Below are 26901 nucleotides of genomic sequence, written 5' to 3' on the forward strand. Positions count from 1 at the left end.
CTGGGCTTACTTGCCGTATTAATTGCCCAGGTTATATATTATGTCATTAGGGGCTCGAGGAGGAAAAGCAGCATCCAGGCAAAGCTAAAGTTAAACTGGGCCTTTTAGCAGGCTAAAGTAAAGATTACAATAGCCTCATTTAGTTGACACAATGAAGACATGGGCCATGCTGAGCTATTTTCTTATCTGGGGGATGTTCACACATTCCAGGCCAAGTTTCTCCTGGCTTTTTAGTTTTAACTCAGCTTCACTGAACAATGCTTATACTCCTACTAGTCTGACATTTTACTTTAGAGAATTAATGTGACTGACTGCGCTCAACTGTTTAATACGGAGTTTTGGTAGGGGTCTTTTTCAGAGGCCCCCACGCTACTCTGACTATACCCATGGTCCCTATCTCAGAATCTCTGCCACTAATTGCAAACTACTCAGCTGCAGACCACAAACCTCAATGACTGAAAGACAGTAATTTTTAAATACAAGAAAATGCACTGTCAATTCCAAAACCAAAGTAAATAAACTTCATTCCCAAATAGAAAATACGAGAGGTACCTCATGAAAAAATTTTCAATTCTAAAGGCGCTGCCACCGGGCAGCCTCTACCCCGCCGCCCCGCTGCGGGTCCCACTTGAACTTCAGCTCCCCCGGCCCTCGCCCTCGAGGCCCCCGCCTAGAAAATCCACACAAGGCAAACCGCCCACCGGCCTCCACATATACGTGGCCTCACCTGTGCCCTCCACCTGTGGCACCGGCCCAGGCGGCGGTAGCAGGTTGGCGGCGCGGCACCAGGCCAGACAGAGAGCAGCCGCCTTCACCGCCCAGTCCCAGACAGAGGAGCAGCGGTCCAGCCAGCCCCTCTCCCCTGCCTGGCAGACTTCGGCGGCGGCGCGGACGGCCTTCTCAGCGCACTTGCTCCACCTCCCTCCCTCCCCGGACAGCCCCTCTGGTGGACTGCGCCATCTCCCGACCCCCGGCCGGGCCCGGCAGGCCCACCACCCGTGTCGGTCGCTTCCCGGTCACACCGGCGATGCAGTATCCGCCAAGCAACTTGCATGGACGCCCCTCACCGGCTCCACCGCGACCTCAGGTGGAGACAGGGGTCCCCGCGCCCCGTCCGGGTCCGGCCGCCCACCGAGGTCACGTACCTTCCAGCCCGCAGAGCCGTCGCTTCGCCTTCATCCTTCAACTAGGGCCTGCTCTTGACCACCCACCGTAGATCTGCGGCAGCGTGAGCCGCTTCTTGGCCGAGCTCTCAATCTCGATGGACTCGGCGATGCGGTCGGCATGGGACAGGTTGCACCACGCGCTGTGGCCAGACGAACTGCTCTTGCGCGGCTGCCCCTCAGTGGCCACCGAGGCAGAAGGCAGGCCCGCGGCGGCATCAGGGTTCCTGGTTGCGCTGCCCCACGGCGCTAGGCTGGAGGTGGCAGAGCTGTAATGGCTCACGTCCGACCGGGGCAGCAGCTTCAAGTCCAGGTCGATCGTCGCCTTTCGCCCACCACTGGAGAGAAGAGAAGGGGCGAGGGCGGCGCCGGGGGCCCAGCAAGCGCGAAGAGGTGATCCGAGGCTGGGGAGCGAGGTCAGTGCTGCCAGCACATTCGTGCCAGGAGGAAGGCACAGCCGAGGACAGCGCGGGTCCAACATCTGGTCTCCGCCGGGCACGCGGTGCGAAGGAGTCGGCTGTCTGAGGGCGCCAGGTCGCCCCTGCGGACAGGGCCGGAGGACAGAAGACCGGAGGGAGCCGTTAGAAACCCCTCTCCTGGCGGCGCTCGCGAAGCTAATGAGTACTGAACACGGAGGCGGGAAAGCCTGCAGCTACTGCGCAGCCGCCTGAAACACGTGTTCTGTGGGCGCCCCCAAAGGCGGGCTGCTCTGCGTTGGCGCTCACTCATTGGCCACAAGGGACGCCTGTCTGGGGTGGGCCTGCGAGTGGCTCTGAGCAATAAATGGCAGTCAGCGCCATCAATCGAAGCGAGGCAGCCAATGGGCGTGCACGCAGAACACATTGAATAAGCAAAATAGCACCAGATTCACATAACCCAAGAATGGACTAACAGTTACCAAAGGGAAAGGGACTGGGGTGGATAGCTGGTAATGGAGAGATAAGGGGAGAGGGAAAGAAAGCGTGCATTACTATTAGTACGTATAATGTGGGAGTGGGGATCACAGGGAGGGCTATACAACACAGAGAAGACAAGTAGGGATTCTACAGTATCTTACTATGCTCATGGACAGTGACTGCAATGGGGTACCTGGAGGCATCTTCATGATGGGGGGAGTCTAGCAAACATAATGTTACTCATCTAATTATATATTAATGACAGAAAGATAGATAGACAGATAGGTAGATAGATAGATAATGAATGAGTGAATGAATGAATAAATAAATAAATAAATAAAAGAATGCAGCAGACCAGTATAAAAAAGATATGTGCACCCCTATGTTTATCACAGCACTATTCACAATAACCAATCTACAATTATATGAGCAACATTATGGTTACTAGACTCCCCAGGTCATCAAGTAGCCCCACCACATACCCCATTACAGTCACTGACCATCAGCCTAGTAAGCTGATATAGAATCACTACTTGACTTCTCTGTACTAAACTGACTTCCCCTTGGGACCCCTCCCACATTATGTGAGCTAATTGTAATACCCCTTTGTTTTTCCCCGCCCTTATCCCTCCCTTCCCACCCATTCTCTCCAGTCTCTTTCCCTTTGGTAACTGTTAGTCCATTCGTGGGTTCTGTGATTCTGCTGCTGTTTTGTTCCTTCAGTTTTCCTTTGTTCTCATACTCTACATATGAGTGAAATAATTTGGTACTTGTCTCTTTCCACCTGGCTTATTTCACTGAGCATAATACCCTCTAGCTCCATCCATGTTGTTGCAAATGGTAGGATTTGTTTTCTTCTTATGGCTGAATAATATTCCATTGTGTATATGTACCACATCTTCTTTATCCATTCATCTACTGATGGACACTTGGGTTGCTTCCATTTCTTGGCTATTGTAAATAGTGCTGCAATAAACATACGGATGCAACTGTCTTTTTGAAACTGGGCTGCTGCATTTCTCTGGATTTTTAATACTGGCTTCCTGCATCCAGTATATGTGCTCCAGATTTTAATAGTAAACATGAATTTGTAACACTCCATCCTAAATTTCAGCTTTTCACTAACTTTATTCTAACGATTTGAGTCCCATTTTGTTAAGTGCCTGAACCTGGCAAATATTCCACATGTAATTCCAGTTTGGTTCCTAGAGTCTCGGTATTTTTGGTTTAATAATTGGTCTGAAAGCTTTCAGGATACTCTGCAGGAGAAGAAAATGGTATTGGCTCCCTTTTGGCATTTAGTATTGATCCTTCTTCCATAATTAAAAAAGATATTTTTTTGAGAGGGCATCTCTCATATTTATTGATCAAATGGTTGTTAACAACAATAAAATTCTGTATAGGGGACTCAATGCACAATCATTAATCAACCCCAAGCCTAATTCTCAACAGTCACCATTCTTCTGAAGCATAACAAACAAGTTCTTACATGGTGAACAATTTCTTACACAGTAAATAAGTTCTTACATGGTGAACAGTGCAAGGGCAGTCATATCACAGAAACTTTCAGTTTTGATCTCACATCATGAACTATAAACAATCAAGTCAGATATGATTATTCGTTTGATTTTGATACTTGATTTATATGTGAATCCCACATTTCTCCCTTATTATTATTATTGTTTTTTAATAAAATGCTGAAGTGGTAGGTAGATGCAAGATGAAGGTAGAAAACATAATTTAGTGCTGTAAGAGGGCAAATGTAGATGATCAGGTCTGTGCCTATAGACTAAGTATTAATCCAAGCTAGACAAGGGCAACAAAACATCCACGGATGCAGAAGATTTCTATCAAAACGGGGGTTGGGGGTGAGGTTCTAAGCCTCACCTCTGTTGATCCCCAATTTCTCTCCTGATGGCCCCCCTGCAACTGTGCATGTCTTAGGTTGTTCCTCCCTTGAGGAATCTTACCTGTCTCTGGCTAACCAGTCATCTTCCAGGGCCATACAGGGAAATGTAAAGTTCGTAAGTGAGAGAGAAGCAATATTCTTTGAAAAGGATAGCTTTCTACTTCTTTGCAGATTTATGCCGTGTGGCTTCTATGCCCAGCATTTGTCTTGAGGTATCTTTACCACTTGGAAGAATTATGATACTCAGTAATTTTCGATATGAGGCACGAATTCTACTAAAGGGTTGTAATTAGGAAGAAGAAAAGCTACAGAAGTAGCAGACAGAAGAAAACATGGGAAAATTGATTATTTCTTTGACATATCTTCTTGTAGAGTAACATAAGCATGTATAGGTTTTAACAAACTACTAATTAAATTGCATACACACATTAACAGAATAGGAATACAGATACATAACAAAAGCAGACCTACAATTACCAGCCATATCCAGTGAAACCAAGAAAACCAGTTAGGTACCCTAAGCATTTGTAAAAACTTATCAATGATATGATGGATAATGTCTAACTGAATTTGAATAGTTTGAGAAAAATCAGACAAATTAAAACAACACATTCCTGGGAACTGTTCACATCCCATATGTTCTTTTAACAGTAGATAGTCTATAGACGCACGATTTTGGAGCACTGCAACTTGCCCTTCTCCTAATTCTTGGTTGAGTTCCGACAGTATAGATCCAGTCAAATTTGTTGTTTTACTGTATGCACAGGCCAGCTTAGATATCTCCTTCTTCATTCCAATGGCAAGTCCAGGAACCGGTGGGATGAATGCAGCTACAACTGCAACAGTGCCAGGGTCTTTGTTGAAGTTTTTTGATGATCATCTTCTGAAATGACTCTTCCAGAGGATGTTGATGTTGGAAGATCTTCTTCATACAGTATCTTAATTCATTTTCTGGGTAGCCAAATTAGGCCTTCATCCTCTGTATAAACACAAACAAACCCTTTGCTCACACTTTGATATGACCTTTATACCACTGTGAAGAACCTATTGGAGATAACCACACAGGAACTGCTTTTTTTTAAGAGAAAGATATATTATCAGAAAAGTGTACTTCCATAGCTGATCATCCCACACCCTTTAAAAGATCAAAATTAAGGATATGTAAAGGATGCATTAATCATTGATTTACAGTTAGTTTTATCCTATCGGGAAGTATTCCCCCATTTCTTTCTTTTTTTGTTATCATTAATCTACAATTACATGAAGAATATTATGTTTACTAGGCTCTCCCCTACACCAAGTCCCCCCCACAAACCCCATTACAGTCACTGTCCATCAGCATAGCAAAATGTTGTAGAATCACTACTTGTCTTCTCTGTGTTGCACAGCCCTTCCCTTTCTCCCACCCCCCACATTATGCATGCTAATCATACTACCCCTTTCTTCTTCCCCCCCTTATCCCTCCCCATCCACCCATCCTCCCCAGTCCCTTTCCTTTGGTAACTGTTAGTCCATTCGTGGGTTCTGTGATTCTGCTGCTGTTTTGTTCCTTCAGTCTTTCCTTTTTTCTTATACTCCACAGATGAGTGAAATAATTTGGTACTTGTCTCTTTCCACCTGGCTTATTTCACTGAGCATAATACCCTCTAGCTCCATCCATGTTGTTGCAAATGGTAGGATTTGTTTTCTTCTTACGGCTGAATAATATTCCATTGTGTATGTGTACCACATCTTCTTTATCCATTCATCTACTGATGGACGCTTAGGTTGCTTCCAATTCTTGGTTATTGTAAATAGTGTTGCGATTAACATAGTGGTGCATCTGTCTTTCAAACTGGAGTGCTGCATTCTTATGGTAAATTCCTAGGAGTGGAATTCCTGGGTCAAATGGTAAGTCTATTTTGAGCATTTTGAGGAAACTCCATACTGCTTTCCACAATGGTTGAACTAATTTACATTCCCACCAGCAGAGTAGGAGGGTCCCCCTTTCTCCACAACCTCACCAACATTTGTTGTTGTTTGTCTTTTGGATGGCAGCCATCCTTACTGGTTTGAGGTGATATCTCATTGTGCTTTTAATTTGCATTTCTCTGATGACTAGTGATGTGGAGGATCTTTTCATGTGTCTGTTGGTCATCTGAATTTCTTCTTTGGAGAACTGTCTGTTCGGCTCCTCTGCCCATTTTTTAATTGGATTATTCACTTTTTGTTTGTTGATGTACATTAGCTCTTTAAATATCTTGGATGTCAAGCCTTTATCGGATCTGTCATTTACAAATATATTGTCCCATACTGTAGGGTACCTTTTTGTTGTATTGATGGTGTCTATTGCTGTACAGAAGCTTTTCAGCTTGATATAGTCCACTTGTTCATTTTTGCTTTTGTTTTCCTTGCCTGGGGAGATATGTTCAAGAAGAGGTCACTCATGTTTATGTCTAAGAGATTTTTGCCTCTGTTTTTTTCTAACAGTTTTATGGTTTCATGAGTTACATTCAAGTCTTTGATCCATTTTGAATTTACTTTTGTGTATGGGGTTAGACAATGGTCCAGTTTCATTCTCTTACATGTAGCTGTCCAGATTTGCCAAAACCCTCTGTTGAAGAGTCTGTCATTTCCCAATTGTATATCCATGGCTCCTTTATCAAATATTAATTGACCATATATGTTTGGGTTAATGTCTGGATTCTCTAATCTGTTCCACTGGTCTGTGGCTCTGTTCTTGTGCCAGTACCAAATTGTCTTGATTACTATGGCTTTGTAGTAGAGCTTGAAGCTGGGGAGTGAGATCCCCCCAACACTTTGTTCTGCTTTGTGAGGATTGTTTTGGCTATTTGGGGTCTTTGGTGTTTCCATATGAATTTTTGAACTATTTCTTCCAGTTCATTGAAGAATGTTGCTATTAATTTGATAGGGATTGCATCAAATCTGTATACTGCTTTGGGAAGGATGGCCATTTTGACAATATTAATTATTCCTAGCCAAGAGCATGGGATGAGTTTCCATTTCTTAGTGTCCCCTTTAATTTGTCTTAAGAGTGTCTTGTAGTTTTCAGGGTATAGGTCTTTCACTTCCTTGGTTAGGATTATTCCTATTTATTTGATTCTTTTTGATGCAGTTGTGAATGGAGTTGTTTTCCTGATTTCTCTTTCTATTGGTTCATTATTAGTGTATAGGAAAGCCACAGATTTCTGTGTGTTAATTTTTTTATCCTGCAACTTTGCTGTATTCCGATATCAGTTCTAGTAGTTTTGGAGTGGAGTCTTTAGGGTTTTTTATGTACAATATCATGTCATCTGCAAATAGTGACAGTTTAACTTCCTCTTTACCAATCTGGATTCCTTGTATTTCTTTGTTTTGTCTAATTGCTATGGCTAGGACCTCCAGTACTAAGTTAAATAACAGTGAGGAGGGTGGGCATCCCTGTTTTGTTCCCGATCTCAGAGGAAAACCTTTCAGCTTCTTGCTGTTCAGTATGATGTTGGCTGTGGGTTTATCATATATGGCCTTCATTATGTTGAGGTACTTGCCCTCTACACCCATTTTGCTGAGAAGCTTTTTTCATGAATGAATGTTGAATTTTGTCAAATGCTTTTTCAGCATCTATGGAGATGATCATGTGGTTTTTGTCTTTCTTTTGGTTTATGTGGTGGATGATGTTGATGGATTTTCGAATGTTGTACCATCCTTGCATCCCTGGGATGAATCCCACTTGGACATGGTGTATGATCCTTTTGATATATTTTTGAATTCAGTTTGCTAATATTTTATTGAGTATTTTTGCATCTACATTCATCAGGGATATTGGTCTGTAATTTTCTTTTTTGGTGGGGTCTTTGACAGGTTTTGGTATTAGGGTGATGTTGGCTTCATAGAATGAGGTTGGGAGTATTCCCTCTTCTTCTATTTTTTGGAAAACTTTAAGGAGAATGGGTATTATGTCTTCTCTGTATGTTTGATAAAATTCCGAGGTAAATCCATCGGGCTGGGGGTTTTGTGTTTGGGTAGTTCTTTGAGTAAAATTTCAATTTTTTTGCTCGTAATTGGTTTGTTTAACTTTTGTGTTTCTTCCGTGGTCAGTCTTGGAAGGTTGTATTTTTCTAGGAAGTTGTCCATTTCTTCTAGATTTTGCAGCTTGTTAGCATTTAGCTTTTCATAGTAGTCTTTAATAATTCTTTGTATTTCTGTGGAGTCTGTCGTGATTTTTCCATTCTCATTTCTGATTCTGTTGATGTGTGTTGATTCTCTTTTTCTCTTAATAAGTTTGGCTAGAGGTTTATCTATTTTGTTTATTTTCTCAAAGAACCAGCTCTTGGTTTCGTTGAGTTTTTCTATTGTTTTATTCTTCTCAATTTTGTTTATTTCTTCTCTGATCTTTATTATGTCCCTCCTTCTGCTGACTGTAGGCCTCATTTGTTCTTCTTTTTCCAGTTTCGATCATTCTGATTTTAGACTATTTATTTCAGATAGTTCTTCCTTCTTTAAGTGTGCCTGGATTGCTGTATACTTTCCTCTTAAGACTGCTTTTCACTGTGTCCCACAGAAGCTGGGGCTTTGTATTTTTGTTGTCATTTGTTTCCATATATTCCTTGATGTCTATTTTAATTTGTTCGTTGAACCATTGATTATTTAGTTACATGTTGTTAGGCCTCCATGTGTTTGTGAGCCTTTTTGGTTTCTTTGTAGAATTTATTTCTAGTTTTATACCTTTGTGGTCTGAAATGTTGGTTGGTAGAATTTCAATCATTTGGAATTTTCTGAGGCTCTTTTTGTGACCTACTATGTGGTCTCTTCTGGAGAATGTTCCATGTGCAGTTGAGAAGAATGTGTATCCTGTTGCTTTTGGATGTAGAGTTCTATAGATGTCTATTAGGTCCATCTGTTCTAGTGTGTTGTTCAGTGCCTCCGTGTCCTTACTTATTTTCTGTCCAGTGGATCTATCCTATGGGGTGAATGGTGTGTTGAAGTCTCCTAAAATGAATGCATTGCATTCTATTTTCCTCTTTAGTTCTGTTAGTATTTGTTTCACATATGCTGGTGCTCCTGTGTTGGGTGTATATATATTTAGAATGGTTATACCCTCTTGTTGGACTGAGCCCTTTATCATTACGTAATGTACTTCTTTATCTCTTGTTACTTTCTTTGTTTTGAAGTCTATTTTGTCTGATACTAGTACTGCAACCCCTGCTTTCTTCTCCCTATTGTTTACATGAAATATCTTTTTCCATCCCTTGACTTTTAGTCTGTGCATGTCTTTGGGTTTGAGGTGAGTTTCTTGTAAGCAGCATATAGATGGGTCTTGCTTTTTCATCCATTCTATTACTCTGTGTCTTTTGATTGGTGCATTCAGTCCATTTACATTTAGGGTGACTATTGAAAGATCTGTACTTATTGCCATTGCAGGCTTTAGATTCGTGTCTACCAAAGGTTCAAGGTTAGCTTCTTTAGTATCTTACTGCCTAACTTAGCTCGCTTATTGAGCTGTTATATACACTGTCTGGAGATTCCTTTCTTCTCTCCCTTCTTATTCCTCCTCCTCAATTCTTTATATGTTGGTTGTTTTATTCTGTGCTCTTTCGTGTTTCCTTTAACTGCTTTTAGTGGGTTGTTGATTTTATTTTTTGCCTTTAGTTAGTATTTTGTTGGTCTGCTTTCTTTGCTGTGATTTTATTTTCTCTGGTGACATCTGTTTAGTCTTAGGAGTGCTCCCGTCTAGACTAGTCCCTCTAGAATACCCTGTAGAATTGGTTTGTGGGTGGCAAATTCCCTCAACTTTTGCCTGTCTGGGAATTGTTTAATCCCTCCTTCATATTTAAATGATAATCGTGCTGGATACAGTATCCTTGGTTCAAGGCCCTTCTGTTTCATTGCATTAAATATATCATGCCATTCTCTTCTGGCCTGTAAGGTTTCTGTTGAGAAGTCTGATGATAGCCTCATGAGTTTTCCTTTATAGGTGATCTTTTTCTTCTCTCTAGCTGCCTTCAAAACTCTGTCCTTGTCCTTGTTCTTTGCCATTTTAATTATTATGTGTCTTGGTGTTGTCCTCCTTGGGTCCTTTCTGTTGGGAGTTCTGTGTATTTCCATGGTCTGTTCGATTATTTCCTCCCCCAGTTTGGGGAAGTTTTCAGCAATTATTTCTTCAAAGACACTTTCTATCCCTATTTCCCTCTCTTATTCTTCTGGTACCCCTATAATGCGGATATTGTTCCTTTTGGTTGGTCACACAGTTCTCTTAATATTGTTTCATTCCTGGAGATTCCTTATCTATCTGTGTCAGCTTCTATGCATTCCTGTTCTCTGCTTTCTATTCCATCAATGGCCTCTTGCATCTTACCCATTCTGCTTATAAATCCTTCCAGAGTTTGTTTCACTTCTGTAATCTCCTTCCGGACATCTGTAATCTCCCTCCGGACTTCATCCCTTAGCTCTTGTATATTTCTCTGCATCTCTGTCAGCATGTTTATGATTTTTATTTTGAATTCTTTCTCAGGAAGACTGGTTAGGTCTGTCTCCTTCTCATGTGTTGACTCTGTAATCTTTGTCTGCCTCAAATTTTACCTTTTCATTTTGATAGAGACAGTTTGCAGAGCTGGCACGAGTGACGGCTGGAAGAACTTCCCTTCTTGTTGGTTTGTGGCCTTCCTCTCCTGGGAGAAGAGTGACCTCTAGTGGCTTGTGCTGGGCAGCTGCATGCAGACGCGGCTTCTGATTCTTGCCCGGCCGCTATGGAGTTTATCTCTGCTGTTGCTGTGGGCATGGCCTGCCTCGGGAAGCTGCTCTGATATGGCGGAGCCGCGTTGGAGGGGAAACGGCAGGGAGGCTGTTTATCTCTGTGAGGGCCCTCTGTCTGACCTGCCCTGCTATACAGGGGTATAGGGTGCCCGGAGTTCCCTGCTGCTGGACTGAGTGTCCCAGGACGCTTCCGTCTGGCTGTGTGGTCCCTGTCCCTTTAACACTTCCAAAAAGCACTCGCTTTTCTTTTTCCTTGGGGCACCGGCTGCCGGGACCTACTCACACATCTTACTGTCCTTTTTCCCTAGTATCCAGCACCCCACGCATGCACTGTCTGCGGTCCAGTGCGGATGGCAAGGGCTGGCTGATTAGCAGTCCTGGGCTCCTTCTCCCTCCCTCTCTGACTCCTCTCCTCCCGCTGGGGAGCTGGTGTGAGGGGCGCTCAGGTCCCACTTGACTGCGGCTTGTATCTTACCCCCTTCATGAGGTGCTGTGTTCTCGCTGGTGTGGATGTAGTCTGGTTGTTTTCCTGTGTCTTCTGGTCTCTCTTTCAGGAAGAGTTGTCTTTGTTGTATTTTCAAGCATATATGTGGTTTTGGGAGGAGATTTCTGCTCCTCTACTCACGCTGCCATCTTGGCTCCACCTCTAAAAAAGATTTTGACATCTTAGGAAAAATGATTGATTCCATGTATGGTACCAAAAGATCACAAAGTTAAGTTGAGAATTTTAGTGTTATCCCAGAGGAAAAGGAATATGCCATTATATTTTTAGAGGAATCAATTCTTTCTTTAAGACATACTGAGAATTAATCTTGCCTTTAGAGCCCTCTGGCTGTATTTTTTCTTAGCAATATTATGATCTATTTTTGATGTTTTAGTTCATAGAAAATTTCAATCTGTTACATACGTTTACATTTATTGAATTCTTTTTCTTCTTTGAAGTTCTATTCATGGTCTTCATAGGACTGATTTTATCTTGGTTTTCACAGTGTATATTGTGGTACCTCATTAATTTGGTGAAAGTAGAAGTTGGTTTGGTATATCTAATCTGTATTGCTCTCATCTTCATGAATTTAAGCAAACATCTTTCTCCTAGGCTTGAGTTTCTATATCTTAAGCAGTTTGGATTAAGTTACCCCTACCACCTCTGAGATGTTTGGACTTAGTATTGTCCCCAGGTTGAAGGCTGTTTCATTCTTAGTCCCCTCCCTAGTTGCTTCACTGTACCAATCCAAGACCATTTCATAATTTTGAACAGGTGAAAGCTGTTTGGTTCTTGGTAAAAACTAAGAAAAATGATTTTAGAAGGAATTTTGAAGCCACATCTTAAATGTTATCAAAATGGAATTTACCTATAATTAATGATGCTGTAAATATTTGTGGTGTAAAATTTAATGTGCTGTAGAAATTAGTGATGCTACAGTTGGAATTTGAAGAATTTTTATAGCCAACATGTAATTTTTTATTTAAATACAGTTCATCTGTATATTACTATTTCATCCAATTTACGATGCCATTAATGGATAGACACAACCTTATTTAAAATACTGCTAAGAAAGACTGCCAGCTAACAGACTCACCATTGAGTCTAAGGTATACCCCTATTTCAGAGACATTAAAATGTAAATCTTAGTCATTTTGAGTTTTCAGGCCCTTTTCTGTCCTAACAGTGACATGGGACCACTCTTCTATTGACAGTTTATCTTAAAACACCTGCAAAACCGGAAGGAGTTCCTGTTTCATAAGAACAAGTGGACCTCTTTCCTTCACCGACACTAGTAAGAGTTAAAAATTAGATTTTGTAGTTTTCAAAGAAACCATGCTTATCTTATTGCTGATTTTGTGTATTTATGTGTGTCCCTTTATTAGCACCTCAGACAAGTAGAAGTGGCTGGAAAGTTTTTTGAGATTTTTGGAAGTGGAGTTTCACAATTATCTATAGTGGATCAAACTACAATAGCAAATATGTGTCCAGAATATGGTGCTATCCTCAGCTTTTTCCCTGTTGACAGTGTGACTTTAAAACATTTAGAACATACAGGTAAGAAGCAAGATCATTTAGGATAAACTTGTTACATTTCCAGTGTGTGTCTCTGAAATATTCTATAGTAAGTCACTATTCTTGTACATGTTATTTAGTTATTCATGAAATTGTCTTATTTTACAAGAATGCATAAAATGCATATTAAACTTCCCAGATTCTGGTCTGTTCCTGGTTCCCTGGGGCCCATTTACGGCAACGTAAAGGGATTATCTATACTGCCTACATTCAGCTTTGTCTTTCCCCATAATGATGGAGACCTCCATTCTGCTTAGGGATCAGAGGTTGCAGTTTAATGGGAGTCAAGCTTGAGAATATTCTCATCTGTTCTTTTAGCAGGAATAGGTGGTCACCAGACAAAGAGTTTGGGACCCAGTGCTCTGACAGTAAGAAGCACGTGATTTGGTGAAAAGCAGCACAGGGTTACAAGTTCCGAATCTTCTGTAGCCCGGTAAGCTAGGAGTTTTTACCACTCTTATGTTGAGTAGTTTATGTATTATAAGAAGTACCTGAAAACCCACAATGTGTTGATACTACATAAGGCCCCTTGTTTTTAAAAAGCAGGATCTCTTTTCTTATTTTGATCCACTTCCTCTTTTTTTTAAGTAAAAACAATTTTGTTTTTTTTTTGAAGCATAGTTGCTATACAATCTTATATTGGTTTCAGGTATACAACACAGTGATTCAACACTTACATACATCATTAAATGCTCACCCCAGAACTGTTGACTATATGCTGTACTTTCATGTCTGTGACTAATTTATATCATGATTGAGATTTTGTGACTCTCTGTTTCACCCACCAACCCCAATTCCTCCCCCATGGTAACCACCAGTGACTTCTCAGTGTCTATCAGCCTATTGCCTGTTTTTTTCATTTTGTTTTGTTTTGTTTTTAAATTGCCCCTCTTCCTCTTTTAAAGAGATCATTGCTGAACTCCTAATCTCTAATCATACATATATTTGGGGAATATATTCTAGTATTTTTCATTTTGGGAGAAGATTATTATAAGTCACATGGCAAAATGAATAACAATTCATTTGGATTCTTGGAGAGGGAATAGTCCTTATAAAATGCTGAGATTTCTTCAAGCTGGATTTTGATGGATGGCTTCTACATGGGTCTGGGCTTTCTCATGTGGTGGCTTTAGGAATCCAGTGGTCTGAGGACACAGAGACAGCCAGCCTTCTGGAAATCACACTGCTTTGGTGCAGGGGGAACACAGACCCCACCCCTTGCTGGAGGAATGTTACTGTTACATTGTGAGAAGAACTTATAACTTGGAGGATGTGTTCTGTGACAATCCTGCGGAAAGACCATCTGCATAAGTCACTTTACTTCTCATCAGGCTTACAGACAACCACCGCAATGTTCAATTGGAAACTTTTAATATCAACATCTAAATTCTTTAATTTCTGCTTTTTCTCTGTAAAACTGTTCTTAACTTTCACTTTATTCTTTCATTTTAACTATTAATATTGTTTATTGTTTATGGAAAGTGATGGATTTCTTCCTTCATGGTGGATAGTAATTTATTATGTTCGGTTTTATTACTGGTTTTTCTTTTGCAAATAATATTTTTTGCGAGTCTTATAGAAGTTGCTCAGTATTTATCATCAGTGATTAACTTTTAAGTAAGGGCTGGTAGGTGTTTTTAGCAAGTAGCGTTTTCATGAAGGGTATACTTTACTCTTGAGAATAATATCAAATATTAATTTGGAAAGAAATTTATTCTGAGTATTATGTAATCTGGAATATTTGTTTCTTGCTCATCATTGGAACGCAGAACCCTACCCCCAAAGATTTCGCAATTCCTTACTTGATTTTTGTTATTAATCTTCTTTTTAGGTTTTGACAAAGACAAACTCAAGTCAATGGAAGCATATCTTAAAGCTGTGAAATTGTTTAGCAATAACCAGAATAATTCAGGAACGCCTGAGTACTAACAAGTATATACAGAATAACCCAAGTAGTAGTGAAGAGTGTAAATTCTGGAGCCTAACCACCTGGGTTTGAATCCCAGCCCTAAAATTTATTAGTTTTGTAACCTTGGGCACTTTATTTAGCCTTTCTGCCTCAGTTTCCCCATCTCTAAGATAGGAAGATCCTATCTAACTCAGGATTCTTTAAAGATCACACACAAATTCATTAGAACAGCCTCAGGCACATAGTAAGTGCTCAATAAATTTTAGCCTTTATTACTATTTAACAAGCTAATGGGTATGTGAGTCTCATTTTATTAATTAATTTTACATAGATTTCTATTACAGTGAATTTTTCAACTTTTTATGGGGTCTAAATTTTTAGTATTTCAAGTACAAAATTGACTCTTAATTTAGCACTCTAATTTTTTTCTACTTCATGATCACTATAATATCCTCCCAAAATACCAGTTTTGATGATGTCTGCATCTGGTTAATGTCTATATTTTGTGAAAATCCACAATTATGAAAGGGATATCCAGTTATGCAGTCTTAAATGTTAAATATATTTTACAATCTAAGCAAACGTTTGTAATCTGTTGAGGATTTGTGTTTATATTGAAGTAGGTAGTATTCACTTTCAGAAGTCTTAATTTTAATAACATTCATTTTCTAGTAGTGTGTCAAGGATCTAAATAAACAAGAGGATGTTATTATAGGTGTGGTTAACTGTTAGCTATATTTTCTGTGGGGGGTGGGAATCCATTTTCTCACCCAGCTGTATTGTTCTTGATAGCATGTATCCCTCCTTGAAATCTTAATTTGTGTACTGGTTTGTCTGTCTTTCCAAATGGAAGGTACACATAGGCTCCATTAGGACAGGAACTTGTGTCTGCACTATTTATTTTTATTTATTTTTATTTTTTGCATTGCATCTTCAGCTCCTAGAACACTGACTGGCACACAGTAGATATTCAGGAAACATGTTAGGCAAATAGGTGAATACATTACTGGCATATTGAAGGCTAGTATAGGACCCGTAGGGATTGAATTGGTGTAAATTTGCTTTGGTCGGGTCTTCTAACTTCTGTGAGGATTTTCTGGTCCACTTCACCACTGTTTATTGACTCTAGTGCTTTGTCCACATTAAAAAACAAAGAAGGGAAGAAAGAATTGTAGGAAAGAGTAAGAAAAAGTAAGTAGAAACGTGGTAGTGGTAAAATAAAATGGAATACATTTGCTTATTAAAAACCTGACCATATTAAGAAATAAAGCTATAACCCATCAAGAAATTGATTTCAAGAGAAACTCATGAATCCCACTTTTAAACACAAAGACTACGATCACCTGGAGCCAAGAAATGAAGGCATAAGAAAAGCAGGTTTGTGGTCAAGGTCATTCAGAACAAGCGGGGTTGTAGAGGAATCATGAAGGTCTCAATGAAGGGAAACTTAATTTGCACATACGCTGGATAAGTGGATGACAGGAAGTGATAGAAATACCAGAGAAATTAATAGAAACTTAGGTGGAAGGTGGGGCTTTTAAAAAAATAATTTTTTGAACCAAGGAATAAAAGTGTGACCTGCAGGAGCCTGCCTGGCCAGCTAGACACTGGGGAACCAGCAAATGAAAAACCCTTTCTCTGTTGTGTCCCTCCAGCACCATCTACCGACTGGCCGTGAAAGGGTAAATGCTCACGAGCCCAACTCCACTGTCACAGAACAGGCAAAGAAGGGAGAATTTAGAGCTCAGAGGCCAAAGTTGATAGTCACCACAGGCATCCACTGTACAAGAGACATCTGTGAAGACAGTGTTTATCATCTTCCTGGGAAAAAGAAACATTTGGGGAACAGAAAATTTTTTACAGACTATTCAATTGATGTTGGACAGTGTGTGCATTGTTCTGCTAGTCTTCTAGCAGTTTTTGTCATGTTTCATAAATGGGGTTGTTAAAAAAATCTGTATTTCTGGGGTTGAATGTCAGAATGAATACGTAACTCAGTGTGCTTCAGAAATTAGTCCTTAAGTTAGAATCTTTACTTAAAGTTCTAAATCCTTTCCCTTTTCTCCATGATCTAGGTGATCCAGATTAATCTGAATTCAATAGTTCCATCTGTCAGTGGTCCAAAAAGACCTCAGGATAGAGTTGCTGTGACAGAAATGAAAAGTGATTTCCAAGCTTGCTTAAATGAAAAGGTAGATCACTCTATTGATATCCTTGTCAGTGCACTTTGTGTTGAATAAGTAATATAGAACTAGCCAGGTGACCCATAAAGTCAATCTGCTGTGTTTTTTTGTTACAGCACACACCATCAGCCCCATTTTTCCTTCTGACCAAAGTATAGATCAGTCGTTTACCCAGGTCCACTGTGAGGAGCAGAGGTTGACTGTCTCTCTTTAAGTTAAAATTTAAATTAATTAAAATTTGGGTTTCTTAGTCACAGTGGCCTCATTTCAGGTGCTGGATAGTTACTTGTGGTTAACACTTTTGTGTTGGACAGCATAGATACTAAATATTCACATCATCACAGAAAAATTCTGTTGAATAGCACTGTTCTAGACTTTTGTGACTTCCCAGAATAGGAGAAAAACACTACTGTGTAACTAATTATTCTCAAAATCTGGTAACAAGTGACCTCTTTGACTTGGGGGTTTATACAGAATTTCTGAGAATCATGGCTTCAATCTTGCCACTTTCTCTATTCTGAGAACTAGTAGCTGGCTTTCAGAGCCTTCCTTTCTTAAAATTTCTTTGTGTGTGTGTGTGTGTGTGTGTGTGTGTGTGTGTGAGAGAGAGAGAGAGAGGAACAAAATGGTGTGTTGAATTCCCATGTACTTCACTTCAACAATTAACTCATTGGCAGTCTTGCTTCATGTATTTTATACACATAGGTTCACAGGCTCATTTTGAAGCAGATCTTCAGGGCCATTGTTAACAAAGAAAATTTGTACATCTCTTGAGTATTACCTGAACAGCAGTGAGCAGAGAACAATAAAGCCAAGGTATACCTGCATTCTGGGTAGTTGGCTGTACCTAGTAATTCTTATTGTGACTACTCAAATTCATATTTTAGCTGAATCTTAACTACTAAAGGTCATGAATCTTTAGCAACACTCACAAATAATCAGAACTTCCAGTGTCAAATCATCATATGTCAAGGATCTGCTGTATTTTCTGCCAGTCTTTTTTCCTATTTGTATCCAGAATGCATAGTTTATATTTATGTGCAAATTTACATAGGTTGGATTTAAAGGCTTCCAAATTGCTGCCGAAAAGCAGAATGATGCCTTCACTATTTGCTATGAATAGGTGTCTATCAGCTGTCCCATGAGTCTGTCGTCGTCGCTGCAGTTACCAGTTGCATCAATAACTGCAATCCATCTGTCATGCTCTCTGCAGGTAGGTTGTGTTTTATGGCCATACATAGTCTTTTCCTAAATTAGTTTTTACTTTTCTGTTATGTGGTTTTTCTATATCACACGTGAGTATCAGTGTCTGTGTCTGAGAAACTTCATGAGATTTTTAGGTCTTCAACATTAGGTCTCAAGGAGACTAGGTTTGATTTATGTTACTAATTTTGTTTTTATTACATGGGAGGTAAATTTTTAAAAAATCATAACTTGCATGTCTATTAGTTTTAGGTTGTATCTGCTGCTTCTGGTAATTTAGAAGTATAATAATCGAATCCTTTGATAATCTATGTGAAGTTTCCATAGTAGTGTGCCATAGTCCATTGAGAGTAAAAGTTGATTGGTAAGGATTGTAAATGAAATCAGTTGTATGCACATAGAACCACTCATTGTTAAAAGTCATGTGTAATACATGCTGAATTATTATTTATTATGACTGGAATTTTAAAAGGCTCACTATGCATTGGTTACTGTGTGCATTATATTACTACATATCGTCCTTTGGTTCATTTATGCGCATGCCACATCAGGCTGCACGTGAACAATTTACAATGTAAAGCTAGTGTATCTGCTGCAACTTGTGGTTTGTTTCAAATGAAAAAAATAAAGAGCATAGAGTGGACAAAATAATGACAGTAAATTCATGAGTGTGGACTTTTACCCTGACAAGAGATGGAGATTGGCTTGTTAAATAAATACTTTCTCGCTTCCCCCTTTAATGTGAGGAAGGAGGGAGAGACATCACCGTAATGAATCATTGTTCACTGTGCAGGTCTTTTGGCTAAAAAAGCTGTTCAAGCTGGTCTGCATGTTAAACCTTACATCAGAATGAGTTTATCTCCAGGCAGTGGGATGGTTACACATTACCTCAGTTCCAGTGGAGTATTGCATTCCTTAGTAAACTCGGGTAAGTAAGTGATAGTTACACCTCTTTACACTGACATTGGTACTCAGCAGTGATGGAAGCTGCTTCCTAGAACCCTTCATAGTCAAGAAGTTAGAAAAATTGTGCTCTAGCTTACTTGTTACCTCACCATTGTCACACATATTTGAGGCCCTGTCACTCACAGGTAAGATTGGTTATAGTCAGTGAACACAGCAGCAGTGTGCTGGCTGCAGAAGTAGGAAATGTGGATTCGAGTTTAAGGATGGAAAGACAAAATGGACAAGTAAAACCAAGTAGCAGTGGCCGGCCATATATGCCATGGTACCATGTAGAGTGTAATTTCCATGAGTTGGGAAGACAGGAAGAGTGAACTCTTACAGGTTGTTTTATTAACTGAGTAAATTGTCTTGATTGGGGCTTGTGATGTGCTGGGGTCTATTAAATAAGCACAGGTGAAGTTGTCCCTGAACTGTGGGGAAAATACGTTTACATTTCTTACATAATCAGAAAAATAAATTGTGGCTAGCTATATTCAGTGTCTATTTTGGAACATACCCTACATAAGTAGTCAATTCCTTTGCAAGAGAGATACATTTTAGATTTTCTTTTTGCTTTTAGAAGGGCAGCTGGAGGTAATTTTGAGGATTTTACCTACAGTTTTTTAGTTATATCATCTTGGGATTTTTGTCAGGGACTTTTTTTGGTTAAGAATGGGAAGATTTGTTCCTGTCAGAGGACCCAACTCCAGCGCCTCTTTGGTGAGCTTTGGTCAGCTTGTTAAAGCCAGGCTGTCTTGAGGCTTTGTAGTTTAAACCCTCAGGCAGAAGTACAGCATCAGTTTTTTGAGTGCTTATGTTATGTTCCTAGCAAGTAGTAGCTGAGGAGTTTTCTTGTGTAGTGTGATTGGCTCTCTGCAGAGTTAGTTACCAATCCTGACTAGGGCTTGTCCTAAGCATCAGGACTTCAATGGTTGGCATCCAGTGCAGGCTGCATGCCCGAGAGGGAGAGTCAGGCTTGGTTGCTCAGAAACCGGAGTAGACATGCCGATGAAGGTTGATCCATCTGTCATGAATATTCTCTTCAGTGATCTTATTACAAAGGTGGAAATAAGAGATAAGGCTTGTCGTGTCTTCACAAATGCTGTGACGTTCTGTCCAGTCATATTTCTGTTTTGAAATGCAGATTTGAAATAGTTGGCTATGGATGTTCAGCATGTGTGGGAAACACAGCACCCTTATCGGAAGCCATTTTAAATGCAGTCAAACAGGTAAAATGTGTCACTCAATAAGATAACGAACTCTGTTTTATTAATAAATTACAGAAAATGTATATTGACATTTGTATTTCTGTAGACCTATATATATTCTGTGGGAATAGTAACCTGTCAATCTTAAAATGATTCTCAAAGAATAACACCAGGAATTAGTTTATTTACAGTTTTGATAGTTCTGTAATAATTGGTAGAATATGTTTTGGTTATCTTGTCCTCAGAAGTACAATATTTGAGATTGTTTATGTATATATAATTATCCAAATTTGTACCATCTCTAGAATATATATTGTTTGTGTGTGTTTTTCTTCAGGGTGATTTGGTTACCTGTGGAGTTTTATCTGGAAACAAAAATTTTGAAGGTCGTCTTTGTGATTGTGTCCATGCCAACTATCTTGCCTCTCCACCCTTGGGTGGCTTATGCCATAGCAGGTACAGTGAATATAGATTTCCAGACCGAGCCTTTAGGTATCTCTTCCTTTATCTGCATACATATGTCCCTGCGCACACTTTTTTCCCAGAGGCTGTTATATTTTTGAAATGTTTCTTAGATCAGCCATTCTTTGATCATTTCAGGACCTCTTGGTGTAATGCATCGTCATTCATTTCAGTGTTTATATGAAGAAAGTAAAATGGGCATAGTTGCTTCCTTCAGCTGCTTATGCCTAAAGCAGTCTGCTGTTGAGTAATTTACTTAGTTTGTATGATAATTCCTTTGGCGATGTGAATGTCTTGAATCTCATACTAAAATATTTTAAACAGGTACTGACACTACTGGCAAGAACATTTACCTACAAAATATTTGGCCTCCTCGAGAAGAAGTTCATCAGATAGAGGAAGAGCATGTTATATTGTCCATGTTTAAAACATGAAAAGAGGAAATAGAGGTAAGAGTCTCATTTCTTCAGCAGTTCAGTGAAGTGTTGATGTTTTCTTTATTTCACACATCCTGCTTTCTGAATAGAATAAAATTTTAGATTACATTATTTTGAACACATACGTTTTAATGAGTGATAGTCATTTTGTATCTGGAAATCTCTAGTATCTGAGAGAATAGCTTAGAGTAACAGAATTGATTTATTTTTTTACCTATTAGAAATATGTAGCAAGCATTTACATTTGGCATCTTGAATATGGGCACACTTCATATAAACTGCTCTGTTAGCCCACTCAGATGGTTCAGATTTCAAAAGAAAGATGGTGCAATGAGTCTGTCTCACCCATGCCTGGCCTCCTGCTTCACCTCCTCAGAGGCAACCAGTGCTTGTCAGTTTTTTAAGCATCATCCCAGGGATGTCTTTTACACCTACAAGTAAATACATATAGTCACACTTTTTTTTAATAATGGAAAATATAAATATGAGGGCACAAAAAGTGTTTATTCACTTAACAAATATTTACTGAATCTCTGCTGTGTGCCAGGCACTCTTCTAGGTATGCGGATTTCATCAGTTAACAAAACCGAACATTCTCATGGGGAGAGGAAGGCAGTGAACCATTAGCAGAATAACTAGGTAGATTACATATTATGCTAAAAAGTGGTAAGTGGTAATGAAAAAATATATATGATCAGGGTAAAAAGAACCAATTGTGCAAAATTTGGGGAGTAGATTGTAATTTTATATAGAGTGGTTGAAAATATGACATTTGAGCAAAACTTTGAAAGATGTGAATAAGTTAGCCATATATCTGGACAAAGAAGAGGGCTGCCCGGTGGAGAAATCAGGGTAAAGGCCTCAAGGAGGGCAGTGTGGCTAGAGCATGGGAAATAAGGATAGTGGTAGGAAACGATGTCAGAAATGGAGGTCCCAGTACATAGGGAACTTTAGACCAATGTTAAAATGTAGTCTTGTACTCTGAGTGAAGTGACACGGGGAGTGGGAGCCATGGGAAGGTTTCGAACAGAGGAGTGTCATACTCAAAAGGGTTGCTCTTTGTATTGAGACTTTCTTTGGGGTGAAGGTTGGGTAGAAGCAGGAAGACCAGTGACAGCAGAATCCAGAGGGAAAGGCGATGATGGCTGGACTGCTGGGGTGGTGGTGCAGGTGGCAAGGGTTATAAGTGTAGTTTGAAAATATCACACTGTGATGTGGGACGTGCATTGAAAGAAGTAGCGGTTTTTGTCCATGACGATATTCTGAAGATCAACAGCAATACCCACACACAATCTCTCTTTAGCAACTTGTGTAGATATTTTTAAGTTTTTTAGATTTTTGGAGTCTACAAATTTTGACATTCAGTTTCTATTGAAACTTAACTCACAGGGTAGTGCTCCTAAAAATCCGGTGTGTTGGAATTTGATGAGCAAATCTTTATTGATTCCATCCAAAATGTCATGATTTTATAGAATGTGCTGTCAGCTTTATTTCTAAATCAGTAAGACCTATTTTTTTCATTTTAACATAAATACTTTATTCCCTTGATCATTTATATAAGCCTCTTTTTATGACTCCCATTTTATCTTTCTTTTAATTCACCAACCAAAACCATATTCACAGATGGGAAATAAGCAGTGGGATTCCTTAGAAGCACCATATTCACTCTTGTTTCCATGGGACTTGAAGTTTACTTCTATCAGATGTCCTTCATTTTTTGATAAGCTTGTTAAGTACTGTTTTATCACTGTTTCATCTTTTTAATGTTGTTATAACTAAAAAAACTCATGAAGAGTTAAATGCCTTTAACTTTTTACCTTTTAGACCAAAGAGCCAGTTTCACTGCTGTCTATTGAAAATGCCCACGTCCTACTGCATCTGGGAGACTGTGTCACCACAGACCATATATCGCCCGCTGGAAGCATTGCGAGGAGTAGTGCTGCTGTTAAATACTTGGCCAGTAGAGGGTATGTGTGCCTGGTGTTCAGATGCTTTTATTTTGTCTCCTTTCTTACTGATTGAGAGGCTTCTGGTCAAGTTCGTTCCTCCAGGAAGTACCTGCTGTCACAGGTGTCTGCTTGCCATGGTGACTTACGCAGTAACTGGAGTACCTGTTGTACCTGATTTTGCTTATGTTTTTAGAAACTGAAATGGCTGTTTTAAATTGCACCCCTAATAGAGGGGTAGCCAAAATAAACAACTGATTGGAAGCAAGACTTCTCTTTTCAATTTTTCTTTGTTGAAAAGACATCATGGTTTGACCTGTCAAATTACCCTAACCACCCTCCCCTAGTTAGAAATTTAAATGTGTCTTTTGTGGACTATAAGATGCATGTGCATGAAGCTAGGCTTGATCTGTGTCAAATGGAAAGACAGTGAATTCCTGCTTTTTGAGTCTAAAATTTTACATAAATCAATGAATGTAAAGATCGTTTATAGAGGAGATAACAATCTGAAACTAGAAACACATTATTTCATTTCTCTGTGCATGGTAATGCTCTCTGGTGTCACAGAGCCATCCTGACACCACAGACAGGTTTGCTGAAGGTGGGACATGCTGCCCGATCAACCTTGGTGTTTGTGCTGCTTGAATGACAAGACTTTGCAGTGAAATCTCATACACAGACCATGTCATGTGGCTTGGTTTGTCATGTAGTAAACCTGAAAACTCTTACTGTAGTTTCAGCAGTGCTGTCGTGAATTTTGTGTTTGAACTTACTTTCCAGTTAACTGTAGTTTGGTGTGAATTAAAGTACTTTGGTAGAAATTACTAATAGCAGCTGCCTTTGGTAAAACTTCACGAAGATGAATCAGTTTGTTACCCACTTAGCTTTTATATACAGTGTTGAGAAATAAGGTAAATTTTCTTTTTCCCAGATATTTGTTGGTTGTGATTTCCATCTTGGTCGTAATTGTGACATTGCTGCCAACCCTCAAAAAAAAGGAGCCACCACTTTCCAAGATACAGTTTTTATATTTATTGTAATTTCAGATCTTAGAATATTTAATCCAGTACTTCTCATAAATCAGAATTTTTTTAAATAGACATATGAACCATCCCCCACCCCCACCTCCATTATAAAAACATTTAAGTGTACAAATTTAGAATATTTATTGCCTTTACATAAAAGGCCGAACAGACACTTAGCTGTTGTTGAGATGCTTAGCTGTTTCTGTCCTGGTGACCAGTCCAGCCCGTTAACACCCAGATTATGGTGTCTGAATGCCATAGCACTGTACAGGTATCTCAGCTTTCCAGAAGCTCAAGTCACACCACTTTGTTTTCACAAAAGACCTACATTGGTGTGGTAACAGCTTTTTTCGTGGAAGTGAAAATCCTCTTTGGACTTCTTTCCATTAGCAAAAAGGCAAGTGCTAGTGTAGGTCTATGGCAAAAGTGGAGGGATGTGACCCTCCAGAAATCAGGAGATGCCCTGCACTGGATGCTGTTTTGGTTTATGAATGGTTATGTTGGAACATTCTCTTCCAGATAGGAGGGGAAACCCGTACAAACAACCAGTGCTTCTTGGAGAGATGATTGATTCCAAATTTGGGTCTAGAAAATGTCTATATTTTTCCCAGTGAGAAATAGCTGCCAGAAACTACAGGGCTTCTGTGAAAAGGTCTCAGGAACCAATTTGAACCTGCCACTGCTTAAAGATGGGACATGCTGAGCATCAGTAAAAAATACTAACTGGAATGGATTAAATCATGCATTTTAGTCTCTGAGTTTATAATAATACTGAAAGAAAAAAACAGACCAACTTACCTCTGGAAGTTGGTAGGGAACCATCTGATTACTTAACAGTCATAGATTTGTAAACAGTCTTTACCATGTGGAATGAATTTCAGTATAACCTAATCATTGATGAAGGACATTTGTCTTTATAGAAGTTATCCAGCTAAAAGTTGGAGGAGGAGTGATGAGTATCACTGTTGTGTAATCCCTAATGAAAGATTTAATCTGGACAGTGATGATAGTCCCTGGTAACATTCCAGAAAGAGACAACTGGGTATCATGTGCCTCCAATGGATGTTTGACCTATGAGGCCTGTTACACAAATTAACATTAAAACCCAAATATTATCAAGCCATTGGATCTGACATCTTGTTTACAGGAAATAAAGTGACAGAGGATTGGGAATGACACCGTGGGAATGCAGTTAGCACAGTATAAATGCAGGAAACTACAACCAGTGACCTGTTTCCTTCAGAAAAAGTACAAGAGGGGCAAGAAGGGAAAGCAGATGTGAAGATTAAGAGATTGACTGAATGAATATATGAAGCATATTTGGACCCTGCCTGATTTGAACAAACCAACAACAAATGAATCATGGGGAAAATCAGGGACATTTGAATATTGACTGGCTCTCTGATATTAAGAAACTGTGGGGGCTTTTTTTGGTATCAGGATAGTATTTTACGAGTCCGAATCTCTTAGAGGAACATACTGAAATAGATACAACTAAAATGTGTTTTCCTCAAAATAATGTAATAGGGGATAATTATGGAAGAAACAGAGTCCATGGTTTGATTATTACAATGTGATGAGAGGCACCTGCTTGTTGATTCACTGTTCTGTTTGCCCTACTTTTGTACATACTTGATATTATCCATAATAAAAAATGTTTTGAGTAAGTTTTACAATTCAGTAGTACATGATTATTTTCCACCTGAAATTAAATTACTTACATAATTTTCCTGTAGCCTTACCCCTCATGAATTCAACTCTTACGGAGCCCGAAGAGGTAATGATGCTGTAATGACAAGAGGAACTTTTGCAAATATCAAGCTTTTTAATAAGTTTCTTGGAAAACCAGCTCCCAAAACAATTCATTTTCCATCAGGACAGATAGTCAGTATATATACAAAGTATTTAAGCAGTTGCCAACTATATCAAAATTTGTGTTAATGATTTTTGTGTTTGTTTGACTTTATAGCTAGATGTGTTTGAGGCTGCTGAGCTGTACCAGAAAGAAGGATCCCACTGATTGTTTCAGCAGGAAAGAAATATGGGTCAGGAAATTCAAGGGACTGGGCCACCAAAGGACTGTTTTTGCTGATATCAATTCTTAAATTTTATCTTACTAAACTTCAAAGAGTTTTAAATGTTTCCTTTTGGCGGTAACATCCTGTGAAAGTTTATTTTCCTCATTTGGATTTTTTGTACTTATTTGAATATCATATTTTTGTTTTTTTTGTGATCTTATATAATATTTTGTACTAATCTAGCTTCACTTTAATACTCTGTGTTTGATTAAATCTAGGTCACTCTTTTCTTATTTGAGGAAATCATATGTTAGAAGGAAAGAAGATTCTGTCCTGCTTGATAATAAAAATTACTTGTGTACAGTGGTAGTTTACTTAACCCCTTTTGTCTGATTTGCTCCATCAGGGGTTAACAGACTCAGTGATAGTAGGCTACATTTTCCTTTTTATTCCTAGAACAGGTGAAGATGGTGACAGGTCATCTGCCCCAAGACATTTCTCCTGAGACTCTTTATTGGAGAGCAAATAGGGGTCCACTGGAGAGAGAAGTCATAGGACTTGTAGTTTCTGACATTTCATACTCACAATTTGTAGTTGTAAAAAGGCTGGGCAAAACCAACCCTCACCACTCTCATATCTTAGGAACTTTGTTCTTTTTGAGTTTTTAGTCCTCACCCTTAAGATGGACATGCTGATTCTCTCATCTTTCTGAGATAGTACAAATATTGTGAATATTAATTACAGGTATAGGTTCCCTTTTTCCTGAGACGTTTTTTAAATTAAGGTATCATTGATATACACTGTTA

At 39.4% G+C, this 26901-nt stretch overlaps 1 pseudogene; it reads left to right on the plus strand.

The window, feature by feature from the left end:
* Positions 1-1261: 1261 nt before the first annotated feature.
* Positions 1262-26234, plus strand: LOC130684196 (iron-responsive element-binding protein 2-like; annotated as a pseudogene).
* Positions 26235-26901: the final 667 nt, after the last annotated feature.

Source organism: Manis pentadactyla, chromosome 6 (genome assembly GCF_030020395.1).
Source record: "Manis pentadactyla isolate mManPen7 chromosome 6, mManPen7.hap1, whole genome shotgun sequence".
Lineage (NCBI taxonomy): Eukaryota > Metazoa > Chordata > Mammalia > Pholidota > Manidae > Manis > Manis pentadactyla.